At 32.4% G+C, this 24,175-nt stretch overlaps 1 protein-coding gene across 3 annotated transcripts in view; it reads right to left on the bottom strand.

Moving 5' to 3' along the window:
* The window catches only part of LOC130892322 (protein decapentaplegic), a 63,388-nt gene that overhangs the window by 19,556 nt on the left and 19,657 nt on the right, over positions 1-24,175 (bottom strand). The window contains exon 2 of one of the 3 annotated variants that reach the window (XM_057797695.1): positions 17,664-17,718. The exons of 1 other annotated variant lie outside the window; for it this stretch is intronic. The gene's annotated coding sequence lies outside the window, so the exon portion shown is untranslated. Of the gene's footprint in view, positions 1-4,220; positions 4,461-17,663; positions 17,719-24,175 lie in introns of those variants that run through there. One more of the 3 variants, XM_057797697.1, reaches the window with a different exon arrangement.

Below are 24,175 nucleotides of genomic sequence, written 5' to 3'. Positions count from 1 at the left end.
ACAATAGTATTTTCAAGTACAAAATAGTATAAATCGGAATATAAATTTTTCGTGTAGGTGTTAGGATCAAATATTTGTGAATAAATCACAGGTAGTCGGCGACATGCTGGCTAGATATTTTTGTTTAAACACACAGGGAAATTACGGTTTATACGGGGTGTAGCTAAGGTTAAATTTTAGTACAATACACTTATTGAAAGTAAAAATATTTTCAAACAACTTTTAACATGCCATTTAAACAAATTTTATATTTGAGGAGCACATCAAATATAATATAACATATTCATGTTTGGTTATATTTACTTTTTATTCAAATCTGTTCTACCTACTCGATCCTTTTTTAGTAATTTCCGTTTCTTTTGTAATTTTTTTTTGGGCACTACAATAAAGCAGCTCAGAAATTTTTCGAAATTTACTTTGATTTGAACACGTAGATTGGTTAAGGACACACACTTAATTATTATATAATTACTACAACTACAGAGATTATTGCGACATGTCAATTCACAGTTTGTGATAAAATTGAGTGTTTTTTAGATACTTGATTAAGTTTGAGATAATACAATTATTGTTTAGTGAAAAAATTATATTATTTGGGAAGTTGTTAGTTAGTTTTTCATTTCTATACTTTCTCCAATTCAAAAAGTGATATTTTTATTTGGTTCATACGATTTTTCCATGGTTTTATAGATTTTAATGTCGATTGCGATCTGTTCAACGCATTTTGCCACTTGTACTAAGCTTTCGTAGTCATTTGTTATCACTTTTGTTTGTTTTTTCGTTTCCTGAGATGCCGGTGATGCAACCCAAATGATATGTTTGCCTTAGATTAGTGGATGAAATGTAATTGGGTTTTAACGAGGAGACCTAATGGAAGTTTGGGAAAAAGCGAATAGTATGGACGGAGCTCGTAGAGTCTGTAATTTTAGGATAGCCATGTGATAATCCAAGGACTAACCTGAAGCTTCAAGTGGAGCTAAATCCTTTTCACGCATAGTGAAAAAAAGTCGAGAAAACCACGTTTCCAGTAGGAAATTCCGCACTTTTAGATTATCAACTTATTTAGAAGCAATTTAGCTATAAAACTGAACATAATATAGTGTAAAATTAAAAAAATATGTTTAGAAATTTGTTGCCATTTGATCGTTCGAAAGAGGAACTTGGTGAACCGCGATTCGAAAGGAATACGACGGGAAATTATCTTGAAAAACTGTATAAAAATTCAGCTTTTTAATTTAGTAATAAAATTTTTGAACTGTCCTCGTACTTCTGTTATCTTCATTCGAACTTACTATAGTTCACTAATAAGTATTTTATCGGTGGGTCATTTTAGAGTCCCATTAGGTGGTCGAATCACATTTTAACTTAAATGACATTTCTGACGATTGTAGTACCTGGCAGGTACCATTAGTCAAAGTCCACCTGAGTCTTGTGGGTCTATTTATATTTCTAAAGAAGTTGTTTGAAAAATCGCTTCATAATAATTGAATATTATAGTAAAAATACTGCTAATTATATAAAATAATTACTAGTACAGCAATAAATTATTGTTTATTATTATAATTACATCGGTTTCGATAAAATGTGTTCAAAACAATCGAAAGTCTATTTAAGGTAACTTGAACAACAGCGTCAAACTGTCTGATGGATAATCACATCCGTAACAGTCAAGAAAAATAGAAAAGACGTACGAAAATATATTTAAAAAGGGATGCAATCAATAATTTCACCATATAATATAAAGAATAAAAGCCTGTAGAACTTACCAAACATAGATTATAGAAGCAAAATCTTGTAGATTTTATCAAATCAAATCTCAAGTAAAAAAACTAAGCTGCTTTGCAATGCAACAACCAAACTAATAATATTCCAAAAAGTAGCTGAATTGAAGGGAAAGATGCCGCTTCCTTTTAGAAATAAGTTCATTCATCGAAGGTATTTAAAAAACTAAAATAGAAACACTTTCAGATGCAATTTCTTATAATTGGTTTATTTAAAAGTGATCGAAAAATTAGACAGGAGACAAAAAATTCACAAAAAAGATGAATCAAAGGCGAAGAACACACAAAAGTTGCTGGAGAAAATAATGTGAAAAAAATTGAAAATATAGAAAGAACATTGGTTTTGCAACATATAACCGTGGAAAATAGATAAATGAATATCAGATTTTGACCTAAAGTGGTGCCCCAAGTTGCTCGTGGTCTACCTTTTCTTTTGCCTGGCATTCGATTTTTCCATAATTCCAGTATTCTTTGAGAACTTGTTTTGGTTCAATTTTTAAATATTCTCTTTCATGCAGGTTTCTAAATCTATTAATTCTAGTTACGTCTTCGAAGCTATTTCATCTCTGCTGTTTCAATTTAATTCTTCATACATACTAAATCCTCCCTTTTTGTTTCTTTCGACATAATTCCTATGTTTTGGAAGCTACTAACTTAATCTATAAGTTCCTCGTCAACCCATTCCAATTTTTCCCTTCTACATTTACTAGTACCATAATTTTGGTTATCATTTTGTCCAGTTTCAGTTTTCTGCCTAAATTTGGTACCAGTTGGTCAGTTTTATTGTTGATCCTTCTATACCAACCGCAGAGGCATATTAATAATATTTTGTTAATAGTTAATAGTTAATTTTAGTTGTCATGGATTCAAACTGCCTTCTTGTCGCACTCCTACTTGTGTTATTCATATTCTTCGAATCATATTTCTGCTTATTATCTTCCTACTCGTTTCTTTGTACAGGCATTACTTGGTTGCTGGATCTTTCATGAATGTATAGTCAGGATATTATAGAAAAATGTGGTGAGATAGATTGACGATATTATGTCGAAATAAGATAAATCCTGGCCTCACATATTTGATATAACGTATATGAGATTCCTAATAAGTTGGGCTATGCAAGAATCAAAACATTTCCATTTTGGTACACAAATTAGTTAGAAGAAACCCCAAGATCATCTAAATGATGTTTTTGTTGTTTGATTCAAATTAAAGGCGTTACAACCAAGCCCAAACACATTGTTCAGTACCCAAACTTATGATCGATCAACAGTCCAAAACTAGATAGTGTCTAATTGCTCATTCCAAAGCCTTTAAATCAAGCAAGAAAGTCAGGATTCTGTTTCTAGTTAACCCCATCAGGTATCTCAAGAAAATCACTTAAGTTATAAAACACAAACAAATTGAGCTTTTGAAGTCTACAAACTTTGAAGGAGAGTTGATTGAACTGGAAGAAATCGCTTTGAAATATTTTGTGAATATTGTTCAAAATTTCCAAGTGAAACCATAAGTTAAAAAGCTCATAAATATCCTGCACAATCATCTAGTTTTCTTTCCCATGAATTTGGGTGCTCTAAATGATGAACAAAATGAAAGGTTCCATCGGAGACGTCAATTTTTTTCCATTTATATATTATTGTTTGGTGGCCAAAATTTGGTGTAAATTTTAGTGTTTTTAATGTCATCTGTCAAAAATTGGGTTAATTTTGCCGTCGGTTTGACACATTTGGATGTTTTTAAGAAAAGAAAAGTTATATTGCTTGGAAAAAATACGTTGTTCAATTCTCCAAATCGTTTTCTATTATTGTAGCAAAATTAATCGAATTGCTTTACATTTTAGTGCCATATCCGCCTTATTTACCCGATCTAGTTCACTTAAATTAACATTCTAATCTTAAAATTATAAAAATTTACCAGAAATAAAGTGTAGAGGATGATTTTATATCAACTTGGATGAAACAAATCGAAATAAATTCCATTTTGACTTTAAGTAGTATTCAAATGTGAAATTAGTAAAACAATTTTGTCGAATTCCCCTTCTATTTTCGAATAGAGTTTCTTAGAAAATTTCTCTTCCATATTTTATTAAATATTTGAATAAATAATTTAAAAATGTATTGTCCTTAAGATAATTCATATTCGTTGGAATTTGTAATCCAAAAAGATGCCAATTGTATACCTCAAAATATTAACAATGATTTTAAGTCCTTCAGAATGAGCATTGAGCGTTCAAGTAGGTATAATTTATGATAAAATCTTCGGTGACAACTAAAATTTATTACAATGTACAAAGGAAGGAAAATCGTAGGTAACACAGGTAGTCAATATTTATCATCGTCAACAATTAATAATTAGAGTAAAGATGCATTTTTTTTATATATGTATGTTGAAATTTGTTGACTTCTCAAACATTATAAACGAATAAAAAACGAAGAATCATACCTTTAGAGATAAATCAGTAAATAATCCGTAATTCTTTGATCTCAAACTATAAAAACAAACATTGCATGAATCAGTTAATATGTCATAGAAAATATTCACTATAACTGTTCACTAAACTGACACAAACGGAAAGTCGAAAGAGCAAAAACATTACAATCACTTTGTTAGGAAAAATGGAAAAAAACTTTAAAGAAAACTGCTTAAGTAGGAGACGCACAGGTCAACTGTGTTTGGCGTCTTATACCAGACTGATGAGAGATTTCCACCCTCTACCTGTTAGTACCTGGGAAGGTGTGGGGTCTTGTTCATCCAATCAGATACCTCCAATCCGCTTGACACGTGCTCTGACAATGACTTAAGTGTGTATTGTCAAATACACTCTCAACGTAACTTTTTTTTTTTATAAAAACAACCACACAATTCAGGACCGGGCAAGAAATCTTATAATCTACAGGATGTTTTAGAAATTATCAAATAATGATCAATAATTAACTAAATATATAATAGAATAAAAGTCTATTTTTAAGTATGAGGACTGTTACTTAAGTTTTGAGATAGATAAATGAAAACAAATTGGATTATTTGAACGCATTAACCGCTTCTTCTAGAAAGACGTTAACTTGCACGGGAATCGTTGGACTTCATGGCGGATGACTCATCAATTCGATGTTTTGACTGTTCAAAAGTCGTGGTACAAAATGATTGGTTTCCCTGATTTTTCCGAACAAACATTCTGGTGTCTTATAGAAGCACCTCGAACATTTCCTTGCACGAGCTTTTCTTGAGCGAATTTCAAATTATGCACTCAAATGTTAATGAAATATTGAATGTTTGCTAGTGGAACTAATGCCCAAATATGCATCAATCTCAAGGTATTGAACATGACATCTTGCAATAGCAGTTTTCGCACGGCATCGATGTTTTTTGGCACACAACACCCGATTTTGGACAAAGTCGAAACGATTCGGATCGCACACCGCTGTTGGTTCAATCCACGTCGAGAGTCATAAAAAATTTTTGACCAAGATGGATGTAAAACAACTCAAATATGACACCATGTTCTAAGTACATTCACCATTAAAAATGTCAAAGTTTGTGGCGACATTTCTCAACTATTTGTGACAATAGAGATGAATGATTCCTCCAATTGCTGTTTGTCATATTCTAGTGATATATCTAGAAAATTGAAGTCCAAATGTAATCTCAGCAAGTGATAGATTGAAATCTGATCATTCACTAGTTGCTTTAACAGTTAGTGAATATACTATAGAACAAGAAATCAATCCAAGATCGATAAAGAAACTAATAGACTTGCATAGGTGTGAGTTGGAATAAGAAGAAGAAATTATCTCAACGAATAAACAAAAACTGGATTCAGAGATCGAAGCAAATACAAACATGTACTCTTATTATTAGAAAGATAACCGAAGGGATCAATTATCCATTTGGTTTGTAAAAAGAGAAAATTAAGGACCTTATTGACAGGATAAACTCGTAATAAACTCGGAAAAATTAGTGCTTAAATAGATGAAATCCCTTATAGAAGAAAATAATCTGATTCCATCTCATCAGGTGTTTATCTTCAGTCTCTGAAGACGATAATTCGGTTATAGAAACGCGAATCAGACAGTGTAATCATGAGTGTTGGTGTAAATAGTGTGCTCAGTATGAATATTGCCAACGGTTTCAAAAATTCCTGCTTAGCATTCACTTAAAGATAAAAAATAAGATAATTATAATACAACCCTCGTATAGTGAATAATAATTACCGTACGCAGGTATATTCTTTGTCATCGAATTGTGTAAAAGTCAAGGTTTAAGTACGTGAATAAAAATTGTTCTAGATAACTTCTTCATTGATTAAATCAATTATACAAGATTGTCATTTAAGGTACTTAAGTAGACTGACCGTCTGAGCGATGACAGACAAATGGAGACGTATGACGCGGCAGTATATTAGTCATAGGTAGTTTATATAAGAATTTTTCACGCCGATAAATTGTTTTAGTTCAGCTGTTCCTTTAATGGCTTCATTTGTTCAAAGGCACACTTCTTAACATATATAAGCGTATACAAATTAACCGAGAAAGTAAGCTCATCGAGAATGCAACTTGGTACGTCGAACAGAAATTTTAATTACTCATTGTTAGTATAAGAGAAACTTTAAATGCATAAAAAAATCAAGAAAGGGTGTTGTATTGTGTTATAAACGAATTGATCATAGATAATCCCAATATTTTACAGTTTTTCAAACATTACTCGCTTTAGTAATGAGAAAAAAACTCTATACGAGGAATATTCAATGAAAAACGAAAACTCTTTTTAATTTGACACACTTCCGTTACAGTAATTTTCCGCCATATTATATCATCTGTCAATAATTCACTTAAATTAAAAGATATGAACAGTTATAATAGCATGACATTCAGATGATAAAGAGGTCAGTATTTTATCCAAAAGGCAGTAATCGTCGTATCTGTAAGTTTCTGTTTATAGAGAGGTACCGCATAATGTAATTTATCAAAAACTATGTGCTCAAATTTAGACTTACTCTTTCGATCTATTACCGTGAGATTTGGGCTTCATTTTCGGCGATAACCTCATCCACGATGCAAAATTTCTATCTAGTGAACAACCTCTTGAGATTTTAGAATAGTGAATAATCGTTGGAAGTTAGATATTAGAAATACGGAACAATTAGTGGCTCAATTCATGTAATTGGGATCTACGGACTACTCAGAATTCACGATACGTTCTTTTGGAACGTTTTCTGAAGGTAAAGGTTAACAAAAATCGTATGGAATTAATAATGATGAACCCAATCCGAATTATGATCTCATGCTCGGTTTTTGAATTGTTTGATCCCTCCAATTCTGTAACCCGACGACAAAGAATTTGAAAAGTTGGCAACAAAAGATTTCGAAATAGTGGTAATAATTAATAATAGCGTCTATAATAAACGTTAGTAAATATTATTAGACCTTTGACCTTGATGATGAACTCGCCAACTGCTAATTTTGTAGTAGATTCAAGATATACACAATAAATTTGTATGACGTTGAGAAAATGATGTATTTAATACAATTATTCTTGATTGGGACTTCCTTTATGAGACATGAATGTCTTGTCGTTTAGAAAGAAGTTTTTCAGATATCGGAAAGTTATATATCAATTGAATTATAAAAGTAAATCCTTTATAATGAATATTTCTTCTTTAATCTTTGATTCATATTCTTTTCGTTTATCATTGTGAGTAGAAATTATATATGAAGCTCTACGCTCATAAGAATTATTATCGGAATCGAATAGAGGCAATCATCGTCTTCATTTCTTCATGTGGAAGATATTTTCTTAAATTTCTGTCAATACTACAACCTCCATACAGTCCAGATTTAGTTCTCACAACTTTTGGGTGTTTTTGGGTGTTTTCTATATTAAAAATTCGAAGCGAAACCACGTTTGAAGCTGATATTATTTCGAAAATTAACTGAATTTAAAACTCTTTTAAATGTCAATTTTATTTTATATGAATAAATTTTTAAGATAATTTATCGATGTATCGATGAGTAAAAACATTAAAAATGTAAACAGATATATTCATAATAATAACGATGAGTCGGTTAAGGTTCTGAATCACCTCATATATAAACGAGGGTGGTTTGAAAAGTTTCCTGCACAAAAAATAGAACAAAACATTTTTTCAATTGTATTTTTAACCTAAACACTCCCTAGTACTTGTCTTAAAATGTCAATAAAATTTTGAGTTTAGGAAAAAGTTAATATATGATAAAAGCGTTCTTTTGATATGCCAATATCGTCTTCTTTTTTTCTAAACTCTAATCTATGGTCGTTTAGTATCGTTTGATGAACTTTTTCGATGATATCTTAGTCTTTGTTAATCCCAAACGACGGTCTAAAGTCACACTTCTACAGCCACGTTTAACTGCAGCAGCTTGAAAAATAAATAAATAAATAAAGATTACGGGTGAAAAATAAGGAATGAGATTGAAGAAAATGGAAAAATTGAATAGGATACGAAATAATTGAAACAGTGAGCTATGAAACTCAATTCCTGCAAGATTCTCACCTTAAAAGGTAGGAAGACAAATCGTTCCATACTTATGATGATGAATAGAACTCAAAAATTTTATTGCTTTTATCTTCTTTTAGTTAAATACAGTACAATCGTCAAGATCCTCAAACTAGTCATTAACTGTTGACATCATCTCTTCATTGTTGGAAAATCTTTGACCACCGAGCGATTAATTCAAGTCTAGAAACAAAAAATAATCCGAAGGGTCTAGATCTTAGCCAAACGCGGCCGTTTATGCTTAATTTCTTCGCTCACAATTTGTAATAACTTCGCCATTGATAGTTTTTGCTTTTTCAAGATAATCAATGAAAATTATCCCACGCGCATCCCAAAAAACCGACGCCATGACCTTGGCAACAGATGGAACGGTCTTGACCTTATTTGGAGCCGGTTATTCCTTTCCAGTCCATTGTTTTGATTGTTCTTTTGTTTCTGGTGTAAATTTTTTCCAACATTTCTAGAGTCATCACTTCATTTGATCGACCACTGCGCTGCTGGTCTTCGCAGATCGTACGGTATCGTCTAAACTTTGCTAACTAATATTCCACTGTTTATAACGAAGGACCAATCTCACTCAGAGTAGAATCTAGTTCAGATTTCGTATAGGTTTCCAAATAAAAGTATACTTTCTAATACAGTGTTATTTTCAAAGCAGTTACCTCTAAATCAGGCCAGGTTCTTCTGAAACCATCCTCGTATAAATCAAAATCTCTTTTACGCTTTTTGGAATATTTTCCTGGTTTCAAACTGGTTGAAAAAGAGTCGCCTACTCTGCATTCCATGTACTTTTACATAGTTTCATATATTGAAACGATTTCTAATTCATGCCATTGGTTTTTTTAAAAACATATACTAGAATCATAGCAGGGAAAACTAAGATAAACCAAATAAGAAAGAAAATAATAATAAAAATAAAGCTCAAGAAAAGAAGTTAAAGAAATGATGATGTTAACTAATTATTTATTTTGCACTTTTTTCTTAACATACAGTTAATAAAACACAATATAAATTATACTTAAAGGCAATTTTTTTCAATCTCGTGCAGTTTTTGATTGATGCGTTGAATCATAATATGCTGAATAATTTCGATAAGTTTTTTGAAATATATCTCGTAATACCGAGTGTTTCGTTAACATTTTCCTTTACGCTTATTCTAACGATGGAAACTGTTACAAATTATACAATTTCTTTCGAAAATAACGTTTTCTCATTTTTTTTTTATTAGTCGACGATATTCGTTTTGCAACATCAACAATTTTATTAATCTCTACCGTTCGTGCACAATATTATTGAATCCAGACATTCAGTCTACTCGTGCACAAGCAATTACTTGTCATATATTTCATATTTATGTGTAAAAAAAACTATGAATACAATCGTTCAGTACTCTTGGGTCGAAAATAAATATTTAATTTATTTTATTATGTCTAAGCACATCGCCAACAACAATTCAAAATTGTTTATAGTGATTAAGAATATCGGAATATATATTTTGCTTAGCAAAAACTATTAAAAAAATTTAAACAAAAATATACAGAGTGTTTGAATCGAAGTTATCCACCTGAAGATATTTTCAAAAACAGTTCGAAGAATAAATTTCGTGGATTATTCTCGTAGACCACTCTTTTAAGATCAAATCAGGTGCCATTTAATATCGTCTGTTTGTGAAATTACATTTTCTGGAAACAACTAGTGCAATGCAGTTGTTTGTGGTGACCCACGTGGGGTCATGTCAGCAGGTTATAGTGCTCACATTTTTGGAGTTGACGTCCTTTGTTAATTTCATAAAAGTAATCCCAAGTTTATATGTCAATCCAAAGAAAATATAATCATTTCCATATAGAGCTTGCACAATTTGAATTCTTTACGCGTTTAAGTCGCTCTTGATAATCCCAATTGAATCCACCCTGTCGGCTTACAGAATCTGTAGTTGCATCGTTTTGAGACACCCTATATATATATATATATTATATCTCGATACTTCTGTTTCATGAAATTGTTTTTGTACACATATCAGAACAATAAAAACGATTTTTTATTATTATTTAGTGCAAACTAAGTATGTCTTACAAGGATGTATTAAGTTAGGTTTACACTCTTTATAGCTTTGCTATAAATATTTGAAGCTATTTCGTGTAAACCTTACTTTATAAGTAAAATTTGCACCCTGAATTTTGATGGAAAGGAAACTTATTATTCTTAGGTTTTCATCCCTCTAGCTCTCAGTACCACTTCTCTACGAGGGTGGCTATATAAGTTTTGAGATATGGCAATATTCAATATTGAACATTTGGTTGTCAAAAATATTTATTCGCATCGTATACCGCATAATTTGAGAATCGCCAAATGTTTCTTTTTTTTTATTCTCCACTGCCAAAGAATTGCGATTTGCATCACCTCCAAAATCGTGTTTCTATGATATCGGCGTTGGAATGGGAAAATAATTGTTAACGAAGTTTTTCTATCCCGTTTCACTTTTTGTAAAAACTCGTAACAAAACCCTCGTATATACGACAACAAAGAAAATCATCAAGCTCCTTAAAATAGACTCTGTCTCTTCATTGTTGGAAAATCTTTAATTATTTAGCTATTTTTTAAATTTTGGAAATAATCCGAGAGAAATGAATTGTCCTAATGAAGAGAATTGCGTACAGATGGAACAGTCTTTAATTTCTTTGGAGAACGTTCTGCTTTTTTTCTCTTCCTTGAAAGTTTTCTTCAACATTTCTGGAGTCGTAAATCACAATGATGACCAATGACAACGTGTACTATTAATGGCTGTCCAACAAATACTAAACGACGCGGCGTGTTCAAACTTGAAACATCTCTAAGTCAAACCAAGTACTTTTGGAACCATCCTCGTATATTTGTATAGCATAGTTGTTTCTTAGAATCGAATTATGAAGAATGATTTATGAAAATAATAATTTAATTTGCAATGCACTGCATTACAACATACATCGAGGTATCCTTGTAGTTGCAATGAGATGGTTCTTCACCGAGATATGTTTTTAAAAAGCATATAGAAAGACCTCAATTAAGTATGTTACCGCGGTTGTGTCAACAAATATATAAATTTAAATTATTGTCCTAGATTGTCATCTGTTAGTTACTGCTGTTATGGAAAATCCCATCACATGCCGTTAACCATAACCGCAAATTACTGTTGATAAACCACCATTTGCTATAGTAATTTCGATAAAATCCACTTTTTGAAAAATGCTTTTAGAACCTTTCTTTAAACTATACAACGTGGTTCAAAGGAAAGGTAATTATCACGAAAAGATTTTGTTCACAACAAAAATTATTTAGTAGAGACCCACAGAAGATGTCTTTAGAAGTAAAGGACGCTGGACTAACGATATTAAGAAGATGATTCCCAGTTGGAGGACTGTTGTTAAAGATGGTGCACCTTGGCAAAGATTAAGGGACTGTCTAGCAGTTAACGAGATTGGTTATTTAATGAAGCTTCAAAGAAATGAAAGAAAAAATCCTCAAACCATTATTCAAGTCAACTAACAGATGGTCAAATGATCAACAAAAAGAATAAACCGACTAATTCAACAGATCTCGCTAATCTGAATAAAAGATGGATGTTGGAAAGTTAACATGCAACGCAGTTAAAAGTGTTTGATATGGAGACAAAAAGTCTATACATCTTTAGACAGTTTAGCAAGTGGACGTTGACTGAGGTTGTTATTAATCCTAATAATTTGACAGTTGCCGAATGTCTCAAGAATTAGATTAATGCAGTTCATGAAGAAAAAGCATTTTGACGAAAATTTTGTGTTAGAATGTACCTCAACTGAGGCCAATCGAACGATTTTGGAGAAATTTGAAACGAAACGTATATTCTGATAGGTATTTAGATTGAAACACAGTCAGGATCAGGCAGAAGAGTTAATGGAAAAGCCGGAAAAGCGAGGAAGTGAATTCAAACGTGTAGTTCAAAAGAAACAGAAATTTCAACTGCAAACTGTAGGTATGGTTGAAGATATCTCTTCATTGTCGTTCTTCAGCATATATTTGTCTTTCTGTAAATTCTATAAACGCCAAAATATATGAAGATTGAATTAGATTAATGCAGTTCATGAAGAAAAAGATCTTGACGAAAATTTTGTGTTAGAATGTACCTCAACTGAGGCCAATCGAACGATTTTGGAGAAATTTGAAACGAAACGTATATTCTGATAGGTATTTAGATTGAAACACAGTCAGGATCAGGCAGAAGAGTTAATGGAAAAGCCGGAAAAGCGAGGAAGTGAATTCAAACGTGTAGTTCAAAAGAAACAGAAATTTCAACTGCAAACTGTAGGTATGGTTGAAGATATCTCTTCATTGTCTTCAGCATATATTTGTCTTTCTGTAAATTCTATAAACGCCAAAATATATGAAGATTGAATTAGATTAATGCAGTTCATGAAGAAAAAGATCTTGACGGAAATTTTGTGTTAGAATGTACCTCAACTGAGGCCAATCGAACGATTTTGGAGAAATTTGAAACGAAACGTATATTCTGATAGGTATTTAGATTGAAACACAGTCAGGATCAGGCAGAAGAGTTAATGGAAAAGCCGGAAAAGCGAGGAAGTGAATTCAAACGTGTAGTTCAAAAGAAACAGAAATTTCAACTGCAAACTGTAGGTATGGTTGAAGATATCTCTTCATTGTCTTCAGCATATATTTGTCTTTCTGTAAATTCTATAAACGCCAAAATATATGAAGATTGAATTAGATTAATGCAGTTCATGAAGAAAAAGATCTTGACGGAAATTTGGCGTTAGAATGTACTTTAACTTAGGCCAATCGAACGATTTTAGAGCAATTTGAAACGAAACTTATATTCTGTAACTTGGAAATGGAAATAATTAAATTAATACAAACAATTTCTACGATTTTTTGTCCCCACACCCTTATTCAATTACTATTAAAAAATTTTATATCGACTATAAATACTGTCATAAAAAATTTAAAAACTCTCTAATTTGATGGTTTTCTTCAATTTGTTCGAGGAATGTTTTAGATTTGAGGTAAATAGGTAAATAATAGCCGTTCTTATCGTGTTTTACGTATCTTGATGTGAGTTATAAGTAACTTTTAGAACTCACCTAATATAATAAATCTTTCATTTTCTAAAACCTTCTTAAACTTTTAGTAATTTTAAAAAATAAAACGAGAATGTTGATTCGATCGTTTCGATGTCAGAAATATTCAAAAAATGTCAAGGCTCTTACTAAAGGTACGTTTCTTTTGGAATAGTCAAATTTCAAATAATCTTTAGATTTGTAAAATTTGACTAATTATTTGTGTTTATAAAGAAAATTAATAAATACAGGATTTCCCATTGAACTACAATCACACAATCGGTTAGGTTAGGTTAGGTTAGAAATTTATAAAAGTTCAAAAAATATTAGCAGAAATTATTTTAAATTCTAAAAAAAAAATAGAAAGTGTTCTAATTCTACCCCAAATCAATCAGCACGTATACCAGAAAGATGTCGATTTTATATTGAAAGTATAGAAGACACTAATAATGTTAAATATAAAGAAAAACCAAAATTTGCTGATGGAGCAAGGACAGCTTTAGATTTTAAAAAATATCCACCACTTTCTTGAAGATTTTTATCTCGTAAACTGCATGACGGAGGGTGGAAAGCTGAAAATGACGGTCTAAAATAATTAAAAAGCACTGGATCTATTATTTAGACATCCCATTGTTCTATAACCATTTGCTACCAGATTTTGTCCCAGAAGTACCTGGCCTGAACAAAAGATGGCAGAAGATTTTAAACGTACGACCTCTGAAAACCAGCATCGAATTGTTCGACAAAAAACATCGTCGTGAAGATGTTTCCATAGAAAAGAAAGTTGTTTCATTAAGACAAACCACCACCTCACACATCTGTTATTGTAATGGACAAAATTGATGAATTCAATCTTGAATTATTACCTTATGCTTCCTATTCACCATATTTAGTCCCTTCGGATTATTTTCTCTTCTAAGAGACTTGTAAAAATGGCTTGGGTAGTCAAAGATTATGAAGAGGTGATGTCTGCAGTAACCTGAAGATTCTTATCATACAAATGGTATCCAACATATTGAACTTCAATGGAAAAAGTGGATGGAGCTAAAAGGTTCTGAAACCATCCTCGTAGATACTCAAAGGAATCAATTTTTTAAAACGAAATTCCTTACGTTTACCGTCCATAAATATCTGGTTTTATTCCTTTGCCTTTGCATTTCTATTTCTTCGGATCCTTCGTCATTTATCTTGAGTCAATCTACCACGAGGCGTGGCTATCAAGAAACGAAACTAAAGACAAAGTACGCATGCGCCAAAAGTTAGCGACTATCCTTAGATAAACCAGTGTAGCCGTGGCATTAGTTCGTTCACATTCCAATCGCCCACCCACGATCGATAAATCGTGTGCAAAGGTAGTTCTCCAATTCGTAAGAGGTTTCTACATTACAGTGATCGACTACACCACATTATTCACCGGATCTTGCATCATTCGACTTCTAATTGTTTCCAAAAGTCAAATTTTTATTAAAAGTAACAATATTTGAGTCTACTGAAACGCGCGTCATGAAAAAACTAACAGAAAAAGACTGCACTGTTTCGAACAATGGAGCGATTAAGAGGTCTCGATATTGAATATTATAACATTATCGTCTACTCCCTTATGATTACCCTTCGGATGAGCCCTTTTTTCTTGAAAACTTTCTTTCCACAATAATTTGATCCCAGTTCTATACAGAGAGTTAAATAATCCAATTCACAACTTTGTATAAAGCTGTCTAAAGGACTTATGGAATCGCTAAACTACGACGTTGGTTCCCGTGAGGAAACAGTTAATTTACAATAAATTTTAATGAATAAAATAGTAACTAGAAATTAAATAGGTAGATTTATGATTCTTTACATACAAGATTAAAATTATGGTGAAATAAGGGCCATTTTGTATCACTTAATATATAATTAACAGATCCTAATGGTTCCCATCAGGAGTGGCGATATAATTAGAAAGCGTTTCACCTTCTTCTAAGTTTTCACCGTGTACATGTCGAAGGGATTTATTTGCGACGATCGCCATATTTCAATTTTAACGTGAGGGATCCCGTTTAATTACAAAAAAATTAATGGTAAAATACACGAGGTTTCATGAACTGTAAACATATTTTAGAAAAGACGTTTCCAGAAAGGTCCGATGTGTGTGTGTAACTAAAACAAGTACATAACTCATTCTTTAATGGGTTCATTAAAATTCCGAATGCGTAATTAAATATTCAAAATCCAAAAAGTTGCACCTAAACGCTCAGAGTTTTTCTTATCTGTGTTTTTATCTGAAATTAAGTAGTTTCACTCATATATTTACTACCTGATGCGATCGTACGATGTAACAGATGAGATTCTCGATGTTTTAGTTGATTTACTTGAGAAAATAAACGTCCATTTCATATGTTTGTTTCAAAATGTATCTGAATCGATAGATAAACAAATTTTAAAAAGTACCCATCCGACTAAACAAATTACTGATATACAGAATGTCAAAAAACAATTTTACAATTCGTATCGTACAATTTTAACTACGAGGCCAACGCTGTAGACGTCGCGCTCAAAATCGCGTTAGCTGGCTCCCTAACTAAAGCCGGTACCACACGATGCGTCTAAAGCTTCCAATGTTTGACGTTCGTATAATTGAACGCATCGTGTGCTCCCAATGCGTTTGTCATTCTACGAATGTTTTGCTCTCAACAATAACATTAGAACGTTCTGTTTGGAAAATCGTATCGTGCCTAAAATGATTCTACCATTGTAGTAGGGCGGATCAATATGAACGAGTCGAACGCTGTAAACGACGCGCTGAAAGTTCCAGAATTCGTTCAATGTTCAACTGTACGTTGGAATGCAAACGCTAGATCTATCGTGTAGTACCGACTTAACAGTTTAGCATAATTTTCGTCGCTAATACACGTTTCACGCGCGTGCTACGACCATGAGTGACCGTCAACTATCAACCACTGTTACGCAGTTTTTTGTAAATCATTTTTTTACTATGGAAAGGTGGAAATTTTTCGACGTTTACCAAATCACTTCAGTGGTGAGTGCCTGAGTAGGTTTGCTGTATTTAATTGATACAAAGATAGTTGCGAAACCACATGATTGTCAACTGTAAACCGGGATCACACTATACAACATTAATGTAGAGTTTATCATCCATTAGCACCTTCAAAATAGAAAATTACTACGCGAATCATTCACAAACTATTGAATTTATAACAACAATTTAAAGGGGTGCTATACGTTGCCCTCCTGTAGACACAAATATGAGATTTACTAGAACATCCCTTCTATAGTCCGGATTTATTGCCCTATTATATATTAAAATGACTAAAAGAAGCCTTTAGAGGTCAAAAATGCAACACCGACAACGTATACATGGCTGTCCGAGTTCCCTAAGGAATTCTTGCACTAAAAAGCTTCCGGAAAGGTATTTTTAACTACGGTACTTGCACTTAGAATAGCCCTGCTTCTAAAATAACCCACTTTCATTATTGTCCACATTTATTAAATCGGAAGAATTCAAATTTCCCGCCAATATTCTTTCAGTACGATAAACTAGACGTCAATACCAGGGAACGTCCATTTTATAATGTTGGACAATTTGTCAGTGATGTAGCGAATGGTTTGCAATTTATAACCACAAACTTTTTAGTATTAAAAAAAAAAAAAACAAACAGTTTTCTTAAAGTTAGGTTAATATAAACGATATTCCAAAAAAGTTTCGTTTGTTCATTTTCTAATGGGCTAACCAAGATTATAACTATAGACCTGCTAAGAATTATTATAATTTTGCTAGTTTGCAATTAAAGAAATTTATAAAAATCTAATGGCAGTACAACCGGTCGCATTCCTTCATTTTCATCGAGTTCATGATGAGGTAAGTTGTTGGTTTTGGTCTAGGAACACTCAGTGAATGAAGCTCTTTCATTTGAGATATATTATGAGTGAATTGGTTGAGTCTGAGGAGGACTTAAGCTCGAAATATTGAAAATTTTGATTTATACGTTGATTTTATTCATAAAATATTATTTTGCTATTATTAGCGACGCAGACGTTATTAATAATCATAGTCAATGAAGAAGTCTATTAACAAACTTCAATGGTCGTTGTTTTTATGGTGAGAAGGAATCCCCAAACTACGCCACTGAGAAAAAAAGATTTTAAACAAGATTGGCTGCTTTAATTAGCCCTAACTAATAAATGTCTTTATAGATGGGGGAGATAACAACCATGATTTTTTACCTTTGTCAAACAATAGTCAGATAGTATAACATTTCAACCTACCAGGATGCTTTTTACCATTGGCGTGAGGTGAAACAGGTATCGTGACAGTGTTTATCTGAAAAGATAAAATAATTTTTGAATTCACCTGGGAATCGAAAGACAAACGACTGAATGTTAAAAATATCTTTTGATAAAACTTATGACAACATCTTCGAAATAACGTCGCAAGAATGTTGATTTGTATTCGTATAAATGTAAAAGGATTTTTTTTAAAACAAATTTCAGTTCATTCTACAAGGGTTAAGTGATATTTTTATCAAACCACTTCGTCTTCCATCATTCTTTTCTTTCCCCATTTTCTTAATAACCACAAAATGGTTTTCTACGGTAAAATGGACGATAATGTTCCTCGAGGTCTTATGTAGGTGATTGAAATATTAATATAATACCGGATGGGCAACTAAAAACGACCGTCAACCATGTTTTAAAAACGGATTGTCTTACATCTTCAGAAAAAAAATTATAGCGAAAGTGGCCCCGCAAAACACGTGGAAAGTGGAGGGTGTTTTTTGGAAATAAAAAATTTAGAACTTGAAATTTTTTTCATTACATGCAATTAAGTATCGGACTCGGGAAATTTCCCATCAGTGGCTTCTTCAATCTCTTCAGAGCGAAGTTTCCTAAACACCTCAGCAGCGAACGTGCTCGTTGCTGTCCAGAAGGTCTTCGTCGATAACATAACCTCGGTAACGAGGAGCGACTCCACGCGCGGTTAACAAAAAAAGCTTTTTTAGTAGTTAGTACAGTCTTCAGTTGGTGATAAATTCGAGAGGATAACGTATTACATCCTTGAAGGTATTTAATCGAAAATTTCGCAAGCTGGTAGTTGTTCGAACTTCCATTAGACCCACATATCTCTACGCTACCCTTCATCAATTAACTACTGTTCCTTTTTCTGATCTAAACATCTTTTAATTTTATCTGGGTGCATGAGATCGATAAAAAGATATAAATGGAATGCCATGATGAAGATATTGTAACTAATTGTGAACATTCAAAGGGTTTTTATCCAAGATCTTTATTGTTTAACACTAATTGATGTAGAAGCGATTATAAAGAAACGGTTATGAGATTGGTTAATAAGATATTCATAGATAATAACAATATAAACATTATTATTACTAACAGCAAAATTTTTTTCATAATTCTTCATAGGTTTCATTTTACATTATTTTATCTTCATTTATTTCTTCCTTACACTATTAATTTTGATTGTATCTAATTATGTAGTCTAGTCAAATTAGGCATTTCCCCGGTAGGAAATGTTAGTTTTAAATGACAAAATATTTACTATTAATACTGATAGCTAAGGAAATACTCTTGGTCATCATTATATGATACAATTCTTCTAAACTTCGTTATCAACAGTAAAATATTGGACAGCAAAGCTTAGACGAGACCGTACGTTCTGAGTAGACCAGCAGCGCACTGGTCGACCAAATGAGGTGAAGACTTCAGAAATGTTAAAAAAAATCCACTGGATGATCGCGAGCTAGCAGAAAATTTGGACATGAAAAAGCTGTGTGCAAGATGGGATACTAACAACAGAACTGAAACAGCGTCGTGAAGATGTTTCCATCGAGTGTTTGACTGGATGAAACGTGGGTCCATAACTTTACACCAAAAACAAAAGAACAATCAAAACAATGGAATAACCGGCTCAAAGAAGGCAAAGATTCTTTAAGTTAAGGCGTCGGTTTTATGAGATACGAGAGGGATTATTTTCATCAACTATCTTCTAAAAACATTAAAAATCTTCAAGCACATTTCTGTAGAAGACGTCATCTTGCATCGACGACTTAGTATTGTTTCTTGTTATGAAAAATCTTCACTTTCAAGTTCCGCAGGATCAATATCTTCAATAAGGAACGGGGAACTTGATATAACACTTAATTTCAAAGAACTTGATTGGTAAGATGTAAATGAATTTCTTCAGGTTTTCAGCTGAGCAGTACATGTATTAAGAAACGTAAAGAAGACCCTTATAGACCAAATAAGGAAGAAAATAATATTCAAAGCTAGAAAACCAGAAGTAGATGAAGTCCAAGAAAGGCCTGGAAGGACGAAATCTATGAAGATACCTTCAAACTTTATCTTAGTCCCTTTTTCTTACAATTTGATCCCTCTGTCTCTTCTTTGCTTGATTTGCTAGTACTATATCAACGAACTTTCCCAGTTCTTAGAGATAAAATCACCATAGGTATGTATACACATCAACTTTCCATCGGCAACAAACGATGAAAATGGTACTAAAGTGGATTTGAAGTTTTCTAAATTAGAAAAATTATAGATGCCATCAGTTTTTCTATGGTTTCTCAAAAAGCTTCATACTTCACAGTCAGAGATCAAGAAGCTTTAACTTTTCAGAAAATTCTAATCCTCTACACGGCCCAGATTCGTCCATAGTTAGAATATTTGGAGCTCGGCAACTCAGAGATCAAAAAGCTTTATACTTCATAAATAATTCTAATCCTCACAAGGCCCAGATTCGTCCATCTTTAGAATAATTGCTCCCCAGCATACTCTGAAGATGCTGGATCAATACACAAGAAAGCAGTTCGACCCAGAGTTGACCAGAAATTGTTTTACCGATACTAGCACGGCTGATGCTCTACTGAGCTATCACCCACCTAGAACAGTATTTGAAACACCTACTCGAAAGGCAGACGTGGCTAATGAACCCTAAGCTCGCTTGCAGAAGTCCAGAAGGTGAATTTATCGGGACTCCTTCCTTTGGTGCAAGCCTGTGGAATCAACTTCCAAACTAAAGAAATACAGAATAAATATCCAAAAGCATCTCCATTCGATAGGCACCACTCGAGCTAATAGAGTTGATAGGGTTTACTTTATTAAAACAGCGATTGTTAGCTGGTTTTGTGAAACATATTGAAAGAAGTTGATGGGACAAATTTTGTTAATATTTTTGTTAATATAACTGTGGTTGGTAAGAATCTGGTACTGAACCATCAACATCATCAATCGTAGAATGATGTAGCAGGACTTGAATACAGCGTATTACATTTTAACAAATAAAATTTGAATATAAAAGAAGTTTTTTATAAATAATAAGTCTTGTTAATGAATAATTATGGTAAGCAATTATTATTTTTACACGCCAATTGTTCTGTTTGATGTTTTTGTGGTATTTTTTTTACCTTGAAGGTCGACTAAAATACCAAGTGGATATTTATAGATTTATCTGTAGCACCTTCAGCGCAAACATGCATAATTTAGGAATAAAAAAAATCTATTGTGACAGGTTAAAATATTCATTATTCTAATGGAATGTAGTTGATTGTATGAATTAAATAACATGTTTTCACACCCACAATCGTTTTAATGTTACTAGTTCGAGTACAATACAAAAAACAATAAACAAAATGGTAGATTTTTCATCAAATCTCCAATTAAAAAGAAGATATCATCAAATACGTAGAAAGGACCATTAGTTTCTAGCCTGACATACAAAGAGAGATAATATATTAAAAAAATGTGATCAGTGTTCATTATATTCTCCATTTGTTTCCACGAACTTCTCATAACGTCTGACTAAAGCTCCTATTCCAAAAGGAGACAGATCAGGGGTATAAGGTGGGTGTTCAATCAACAGCAACCTTGGAAAGCGAACCAAGCGCGCACCTATGATTTTACCTCGTTTTTTTCCGATAATTTTTTGAAACAACTACCCCAGTAAGTGCCAAAATATTGTAGCCTTAACATTTTTGAAGCATTTCCTTTACTTGTTTTTGAATTTAGTAAAAGAACATTTTTTGGTCCTCGTTCGAAAGCTCTAAAAATCACGCTAATAATTCAAGACATGCACTAACTTTTTGATTTTCAATTATTGACATCGTCCATTCTGCTTTTAATTTGTTCAAAACAACTTATATAATACAGAAGTGAGGCAAGGCTCTCGAAGAATCGCCCACGAAGCCTGACAACGCTGTTGAAAAATATTGAAACGAAGTATGTTTGAACTGTAGACATGTTATGATAACACATCGTTCAAAAGTATGGAAGACGTACCAGAAATTCTTAAAAACAGGCTCTGTTGCCGACGCGCGGCCTTCTGAAGGATCGTCATCTGTAACAACTAACGAAAATATGGAAACGCATGCACTATCGGGTGTAGCGTCCGCGTATCTTCACGAGGATGATTTCCTTTCATGAAAATTTATTACAAAACTTATACCGATCTACATATACTATTCTAAACAAGTAGCGCTATTTGGCCGTATAATTGCAATTTCTCAGAGGAGCGTTATTTGGCATTAAAAAAAATTATATTCGCTAAAACCTGCCTAAATAGTTGAGTGGTTGCCTGAACTGAACAAACAAACATCAAGTAAGGATATTATGGTAAAATTATGTCATTACGTCGAATGTGGATGACCTCTACTACACAAAACTCTTCTTCTGAACGAGTAGACAGTATGACGCTTTGTCGAAGTTGTTGTAGAATATTTCTTGTCACCGGAAACTAAACATTAGGAGAAAATAAATACCGGATACGTTTTTACAAAATACAAACGGCGGTATACGATATTTATTATTTGCTTTAAGATAAATTGGAGTTTCCATTTCACAATATACAGTGTGAAATAAACGAAGACGTATATAATGTTACTAATTGTATTGTATAGTATTGTAAAGAAATTTAGTCCAGTCAAATTAGTGTTTACCCTAAGCCAAAAGGTTGTTTCTAATAGTTAAATACCGACCAAAAATAGAAAAAGTCAGTAATATTTAATGAAAAAGTAAGCGGGTTCTAGATAAAACTTTTCCTATTACTTAAACGTTTAGATAGTCTCAAAAAAATTGAGAAAATCTGAAAAAAGGAGAAAGAAAAGCCGATAATTACAAGCAACGAAAAATAAATATATAAATAAATAAATAAAAGAAAAGTGGATAGCCTAAAAAACTTGAGCTCGAAAATAATCAACAATGAAACAAAGAAAAACACAGGGAAATGAAAAACATTTTTAAGAATTATTTGGAAACCACAACGCAAAGACAAAGAAATAAAATACAGAATATAAATATGAGACATCTAATGAAGATGATAGAAAAAACGAGATTAAAACAAGATTAGAAATATCACAAAACAAAAAGATAAGAGCAGGGATTAAAAGGGCACATAGTGAATGGAAACCAATTTTCACAGTTCAAACGAGGTTGATACGATACAAGAGCCTTTAAAGCTGACATCATAAATAAAATAAAAGCTTTCTCGATATGTGGTTCTATTGGAGAATATTCAAGATCAAGTGGACTGCACAGAATAAGGAAGGGCAGCTCGCTCCTAAACATCTTATAAACAAGAAAAGTCAGTTATCACAAACAGGAACTAATTCATCCTTAATTTTTCTTCTTTTCTGGATATTTCTTCCTTTTTATCCTATTCCTGGAATCAGTTTTGATGATCTCGTGGTTATTTTATGTCGATTTGCTTCATGATATAATTCAAGACATTGTTGGAAATTTAAAAAATTACAAACCGTAAAAAAAATGAGACACTGTCACGTAATTCACGGAATTTTCCTCTTACGATTTCTCGATAAAAAACAATGTCAATATAAACAGTTTATGAATTACGTTATAAAAAAATGACTTAATTTGATTATAAGGATACTATTTCAAGCAAATGAAATATATAAATAGATATAAATGAAATGGAAACTCGATGTTTTATTTTTAAAACTTCATATAATTTATTCTTGTAGAATAAATCAATCAATATGTAAATATCATTATTTCCTTTTAATATTAATTGAAATTGAGGTTATGTTAATCGAATTAAATGTTTAGCACATTGACGTATGTCATAATTGACAGAGCAAAACATCTGCTTCCTTTGTGATCGTCATTTCAACGTTCAGCATAAAATGATATAGGTTTTCATTTTCCTTAATAATAAATGGAAATTATAAGTGTAGAATTCCAATACATTGTAGAATTTTCAAGAATTTATATTTGAAACCTTGTAAGATAGAAAATAGTATTAGATTAGTTGCTGGGACAAATTTTAGAGTCTAAACCCGCCAGATATACTTCAACGCTTCACTACCGATAAATAAACGGAGGAATTGTATATTTATTTTTCAACGTATCCTTTTAGTTCTATTTCCTTCAACATTTCTGGAACGTACGGTCTCGTTTAAACTTTGCTACGCAATATTTTGCTTTTGATAACGAAGGAATAGTCTCATCCTGAGTAGAATCTGGTTCAGCTTTCGTATTGGAGGTGTCTTCAAACTTCAAACACATGCTGTATAGTACTCTCTGATACAGAGGTATTTTTAGAGCAAATATAGCCATCTCTAGTCAAGCCAGGTACTTCCAGATAAGGAAATTAACTTTACAACTTCCCTGATTAGACCATTAGACCACATAACTTCAGTAGTAAGGTAGCTGAAAACAGGCATTCTCTCTATGGTGATTGCCTACGTCATGGTAATTTAACAGGTCACTATAAGAAGAAGACATTTGCAAATCATCATTTAACCTTGTAG

This window comes from Diorhabda carinulata, chromosome 4 (genome assembly GCF_026250575.1).
Source record: "Diorhabda carinulata isolate Delta chromosome 4, icDioCari1.1, whole genome shotgun sequence".
Classification (NCBI taxonomy): Eukaryota; Metazoa; Arthropoda; class Insecta; order Coleoptera; family Chrysomelidae; genus Diorhabda; species Diorhabda carinulata.
Note: the sequence above shows the minus strand (reverse complement) of the source record. Positions and strands in the feature narration are given on the sequence as shown.